Raw genomic sequence first — 5739 nt, 5'->3', positions numbered from 1 at the left:
GGGTACGAGCCGGCGCGACATCTCCGCGTATCCCTCACCTGAATTTTCAAGGTCCGAGGGGCCGATCCGGACACCGCCGCATCGGCGATGCTCTTCGCGTCCCGAGCCCTATCTCCCCGCTATGGGATTCCAGGGCGCTCGAACGCTCAGGCAGAAAAGATAACTCTCTCCGGATCTCCCGTCGGCGTCTTCAGGCCACTTTGGGTTACCCCGACGAACTCTCTTGCGAGGGAACGATTTTTAAGACGGTTCCGCAGCCGGGTTCCGGAACTGCAACCGGATTCCCTTTCGCCCGACGGGTGTGATATTATTATAATGTATATATATAACTTTACACCATCATCAACATCGGATTTCTCCTAGGGCTTAGGATCGACTAACTCGCGTGCAACGGCTGTTAACGCGAAACCCTTCTCCACATCAGCCCTCAAGGACCTCGCTTGAGTATTTGCTACTACCACCAAGATCTGCGCCGACGGAGGCTCCAGGCGGGCTCACGCCCAGACCCTTCTGCGCACACCGCCGCGGCCATCCTACTCGTCGCGGCTTCAAAACGATCGCACGGCACGAGACCGCACGAACGTCCCGCTTGCCTGCGACGGTCGAGTATAGGCTGAACGCTACAGCGCCATCCATTTTCAGGGCTGGTTGCTTCGGCAGGTGAGTTGTTACACACTCCTTAGCGGATTCCGACTTCCATGGCCACCGTCCTGCTGTCATGAGCGACCAACGCCTTTTATGGTCTCCGATGAGCGTTCATTGGGCGCCTTAACTCGACGTTTGGTTCATCCCACAGCGCCAGTTCTGCTTACCAAAATTGGCCCACTTGGCACTCCCATCCGAGCTCCTACTTCATCTTCGAGCAAGAAGGAGATCTCACCCATTTAAAGTTTGAGAATAGGTTGAGGCCATTTCGGCCCCAATGCCTCTAATCATTCGCTTTACCGGATGAGACTGTCAGAATGGCGGAATAAATTCCGTCATGTTTCTCGAGCGCCAGCTATCCTGAGGGAAACTTCGGATGGAACCAGCTATTAGATAGTTCGATTAGTCTTTCGCCCCTATACCCAGTTCGGACGATCGATTTGCACGTCAGAATCGCTTCGGTCCTCCATCAGGGTTTCCCCTGACTTCGACCTGACCAGGCATAGTTCACCATCTTTCGGGTCCCAGCGTGTACGCTCTCAGTGCGTCTCGATAATCGCACGGGGGCTTTCTCGAAACGCCTCGGGAATGCGGCGGGGCGTCTGACGACGCCCGCGCATCTTCCCTGCGGCCGGCTCGAGGCCGACCTTTCACTTTCATTTCGCCTCTGGGTTTATCAGTGTTCCCGATGACTCGCGCACATGCTAGACTCCTTGGTCCGTGTTTCAAGACGGGTCCTGTGAGTGCCCAAAACAAAACCACCGCCGACCGGGACGCGTCCCGTCCGAGAGCGCGCCACTAGCCACGGACATCCGAAACGCGACACCCGCGACGCACTGGGCGCCGGGGGCCACGAGAAGGAAGCCGCTGTGACGCGACGGACGCCCTCCGAAGGGGCGGACGCGATCCTCGTTCTCTACCGTCGCTTTAAAACTCGCCCCGGCCGTGGACGCCGCGGCTCCGCCCCGCGGAGCGAGGCGGGACAGCCGCACGGCGCATTCGACCGAGGCGCAACGGGTCGCGGTGTTATACTGAGAGAGAAGTGCACGCGCTCCGGGAGCCCGGCTGCGCACCCGGACACCCCCCGCCCCGACAACGAGTGCCGAAGGGCGGAGGTGTGCGCCGGGACGCGGGCTCCGACGGAAGACACGATGAATCTCTCCGTTCGCTCGTTTGAGTTCCACAGGTTTACCCCTGAACGGTTTCACGTACTCTTTAACTCTCTCTTCAAAGTTCTTTTCAACTTTCCCTCACGGTACTTGTTCGCTATCGGTCTCGTGGTAGTATTTAGCCTTAGATGGAGTTTACCACCCACTTAGGGCTGCACTCTCAAGCAACCCGACTCTGGGGAGAGAGACCGTCGCGGCCGGCTACCGTCACCACGGGCCTGGCACCCTCTGCGGGTAAGCGGGCCCCGTTCAAGATGAACTTGGACAGGCAGCCGTGACTAATGACCGCGCGTGTATATATTACTCTCCTCCCTAACGCTACATTTCCCGGCGGCCCGCCTGGGCCGCAGGATTCAGCGCTGGGCTCTTCCCGTTTCGCTCGCCGCTACTCGGGGAATCCTCGTTAGTTTCTTTTCCTCCGCTTACTGATATGCTTAAGTTCGGCGGGTGATCTCTCCTGATTTGAGGTCGACAACAAAAAAAAATTCATATATATATATAAATATACATATATATGAATAATGTAAACGCTCTCCGGTTTCGCACGGTACCCGCGCGCGACGCAGAGCGCGAAGAAACGCCCCCGCGCGCCGGCCCGTGAGGACCGGCGGCGGGTTTCACAGCGTCGTCGCTAGCTCGAAAAGCGTCTCGGGGGGACCGAGAGAGCGCGCCAAGTCAAATTTAACCGGACGTCCGTCCGGCGCTCGCGCGCCGGCGGACGACAGACCGGCAACACTCTCGCCGAATCTTCTCTCCGAAGAGAGAAGACGGCGAAGTCTGGTCGCATTGTGTGCGCGACCCTCAAACAGGAGTGGTCCGTCGACAAACTAAGTCTTGCTCGGACCGCAATGTGCGTTCGAAATGTCGATGCTCATGTGTCCTGCAGTTCACACTCTGACGCGCATTTAGCTGCGTTCTTCATCGACCCACGAGCCGAGTGATCCGCCGTTCAGGGTAATAGTGTTTTATGATATATATATATATATTGTTTATCGGTTGCGTTTTTTTTCTTTTTTCTCTATCGGAAAAAAAATTACATTTTTCACAGAATATAGCCGGACGCGGGAATCGGGCCGACAGACCCGCCTCCCGCGACACCGGCAGTCCGCGGTTCGCGGCGGCGCCCTAGGGCGAAATTCCGCCGCAGTGTTTGCTTATTTTGCGCTCTGCGCGTGTGTATAAATATATTTATACTATATAAAAGAATGAAAATTCATTTTATATTATATTTCACAGGAAATGATCCTTCCGCAGGTTCACCTACGGAAACCTTGTTACGACTTTTACTTCCTCTAAATGATCAAATTCGGTCAAACTTTCCGACGCGTCGGATGCCCGAGACGAGCTTCCGCGCACCAGTCCGAAGACCTCACCAAATCATCCATCGGTAGTAGCGACGGGCGGTGTGTACAAAGGGCAGGGACGCAATCAACGCGAGCTGGTGACTCGCTTTTACTAGGAATTCCTCGTTCATGGGGGAGAATTGCAAACCCCAATCCCTATCACGAAGGGGTTTCATCGGGTTACCCGGGCCGTTAGGCCAAGGAGGACACGCTGATCCCTTCAGTGTAGCGCGCGTGCGGCCCAGGACATCTAAGGGCATCACAGACCTGCTATTGCTCAATCTCGTGCGGCTATATATACCGCCGGTCCCTCTAAGAAGATTTTCATTGTACGCCGGTAGTGAAGACCGCGAAACACACTTCCGCGACGCGAACGCCGCAAGATGCGCGCCCGCGGACTCCTGTGATACCGGTTGCACGTCTATTTAATAGGCTAGAGTTACGTTCGTTACCGGAATTAACCTGACAAATCGCTCCACCAACTAAGAGCGGCCATGCACCACCACCCACCGAATCGAGAAAGAGCTGTTAATCCGTCAATCCTTCCAGTGTCCGGGCCTGGTGAGTTTTCCCGTGTTGAGTCGAATTAAGCCGCAGGCTCCACTCCTGGTGGTGCCCTTCCGTCAATTCCTTTAAGTTTCAGCTTTGCAACCATACTCCCCCCGGAGCCCGAAAGCTTTGGTTTCCCGGGAGCTGCCCACCGGGTTAAAATTATGAAACTTCGGCGGATCGCTGGCTGGCATCATTTATGGTTAGAACTACAGCGGTATCTAATCGCCTTCGAACCTCTAACTTTCGTTCTTGATTAATGAAAACACCTTTGGCAAATGCTTTCGCTTTAGTCCGTCTTGCGACGATCCAAGAATTTCACCTCTAACGTCGCAATACGAATGCCCCCAGTTGTCCCTATTAATCATTACCTCTGGTATCAGAAAGCCAACAAAACAGAACCGAGGTCCTATTCTATTATTCCATGCGTACAATATTCAGGCAAGTGTTAGCCCGCTTTGAGCACTCTAATTTGTTCAAAGTAAACAGCCGCGACGGCCCGCCTCGGCGCGCGGCCGCCCGCGAGGACGACCGCAACACACTGGCGGTGGACGCACCGGCGAGAAGCCCCGCAGACGTGCCTGTCGTACCGCATTCGGTAGACCGACACCGCAGGACACAATTTCAACTACGAGCTTTTTAACCGCAACAACTTTAGTATATGCTATTGGAGCTGGAATTACCGCGGCTGCTGGCACCAGACTTGCCCTCCAATGGATCCTCGTTAAAGGATTTAAAGTGTAATCATTCCGATCACGAGGCCTCGGACGAGTCCCGTATCGTTATTTTTCGTCACTACCTCCCCGTGCCGGGAGTGGGTAATTTGCGCGCCTGCTGCCTTCCGTGGATGTGGTAGCCGTTTCTCAGGCTCCCTCTCCGGAATCGAACCCTGATTCCCCGTTACCCGTGACAACCATGGTAGTCGCATAAACCTACCATCGACAGTTGATAAGGCAGACATTTGAAAGATGCGTCGCCGGTGCTAGACCGTGCGATCAGCACAAAGTTATCTAGAATCATCTCGAATGGCGACGGACGGGGCGCGAACCCCGCCGCCGATTGGTTTTTGATCTAATAAAAGCATCCCTCCCGTTGCCGGTCAGGACCTCGTTTGCATGTATTAGCTCTAGAATTGCCACAGTTATCCAAGTAACTATGTACGATCTAAGGAACCAAAACTGATATATTGAGCCATTCGCGGTTTCACCTTAATTCGGCTTTTACTGAGACTTGCATGGCTTAGTCTTTGAGACAAGCATATGATTACTGGCAGGATCAACCAGGGAGCTGTTCATTTCTATATCGCTCCAGGATACGAAGGGCGTCTGAGGCGCGACGGAGTCACCCGCCGCGACACGCTCTTTATGTTCGCACCTATATAACTCACATTCTCGCTCGCTCGAGTTTGCACTCTCGCGATTCACGAGTCTGTTCGTTTTACTTTTAAATTCACTTTTTAACAAGTGAACGCTGGACCTGACGAGACGGACCACATGGATCTTCTCTTTGGCCAAAAATTTAATTCCCTTTCGTCAAATATTAACGTACGAGAGCGCACGCCTTCGGCGCGGCAATAGTGGGGACGTGGATTAGAATCCTACGACCGTTCTCGTTTTTGTTCACGGTGTTCTCTGCTTGCGCGGAACTCCAGAGTTTGTAACACGGGCGAAGTGCAATGCTCGCTCAGCCGCACAAAGGAGCTGAACGGCCACACGACGTTGATTTTCGCAAATGTAAAGCCGGCGCGGCATATCGGCCGCCGCAATGTGCGAACGCGGTGAAAAATGTATTTTAGCTAACGCCATGAGAGACGCGCATAATATACGTACGGCGACGGGTGTCGGCGTCTCGCACGCCGGGCCGCCAGCCATGCGGGGAGCCTACGCGCGTTTCAGGCGAAACGTAAATGAGCCGATGGGTAAAACGCGCGGTACGGTCGGGACTTGGCAAATTCTGCGAGATGATTTTATTTTTTCTTTTCTTTTTTCGTTTGAGAAGACGAATATGGAAAGAGATTATGATTGAAAAATTAG

The 5739-nt window shown here is 54.1% G+C and overlaps 2 non-coding genes and 1 pseudogene across 2 annotated transcripts; all 3 read right to left on the bottom strand.

Annotated features, from left to right (window-relative positions):
• LOC148272662 (large subunit ribosomal RNA) overlaps window positions 1-2285 on the bottom strand; it is a 4616-nt pseudogene extending 2331 nt beyond the window's left edge.
• Window positions 2286-2609: 324 nt separating this feature from the next.
• On the bottom strand, window positions 2610-2771 carry LOC148272661 (5.8S ribosomal RNA). The gene has a single exon (XR_015824800.1). It is a non-coding gene; the product is annotated as a 5.8S ribosomal RNA (ribosomal RNA).
• Window positions 2772-3051: 280 nt separating this feature from the next.
• On the bottom strand, window positions 3052-4992 carry LOC148272660 (small subunit ribosomal RNA). The gene has a single exon (XR_015824801.1). It is a non-coding gene; the product is annotated as a small subunit ribosomal RNA (ribosomal RNA).
• Window positions 4993-5739: the final 747 nt, after the last annotated feature.

Source organism: Micrasema longulum, unplaced genomic scaffold (assembly GCF_059751315.1).
Source record: "Micrasema longulum isolate JH-2025_06_02 unplaced genomic scaffold, ASM5975131v1 h1tg002252l, whole genome shotgun sequence".
NCBI lineage: Eukaryota > Metazoa > Arthropoda > Insecta > Trichoptera > Brachycentridae > Micrasema > Micrasema longulum.
Note: the sequence above shows the minus strand (reverse complement) of the source record. Positions and strands in the feature narration are given on the sequence as shown.